The 568-nt window shown below is 63.2% G+C and overlaps 1 pseudogene; it reads right to left on the minus strand.

The window, feature by feature from the left end:
* LOC102759004 overlaps positions 1-568 on the minus strand; it is a 29,080-nt pseudogene that overhangs the window by 1,155 nt on the left and 27,357 nt on the right.

Below are 568 nucleotides of genomic sequence, written 5' to 3' on the forward strand. Positions count from 1 at the left end.
CCCCGGCTGCCACCTGCTGCCGCTCCTGTCACTGCCGCATGCACGCGTTCACGTGTAGATGAAGCGCTCCACGGAGCTGATAATGGTGATGACGGCCTCCTTGGCACACAGCTCGTCCCTCTTCCTCAGCACCGACTTGAGCAGCAGCAGGTACTTGGTGAGCCGCCGGTGGGGCTTGGCAAGCATGTCTCTCAGCTTCAGCCGCTGGCACTGCTGGTGCTTCTCGGCCCTCGTCACGTAGGCCCGGAAGAGGTCGTTGTCGTGCAGCAGGCTGCGCATGTACTCCATGCAGCCCTCCTCCTCCATGCAGTACTGGATGTAGGGCTTGAAGAGGGAGTCAAACATCTTGAAGCCTTTGAGGAGGTCCCGGGCTGCAGCAGCCACCATGTGCGCAGCGCCTCCTCCACCATTGGCGCCATCACGCTGCCCCACAGCCCGGGGTGCAGGCGTGTGATCTCGGGGATGTTGCTGAACAGGAGCGGGGCGTGCAGGTGTCCGGACTCCTCCCCAGGGCGACCCTTCACCTGGGAGTCCTCGCCACTCCATTCACCCCCTCAGCCAGTTTCTT

This window comes from Myotis davidii, unplaced genomic scaffold, assembly GCF_000327345.1.
Source record: "Myotis davidii unplaced genomic scaffold, ASM32734v1 scaffold75, whole genome shotgun sequence".
Taxonomy (NCBI): domain Eukaryota; kingdom Metazoa; phylum Chordata; class Mammalia; order Chiroptera; family Vespertilionidae; genus Myotis; species Myotis davidii.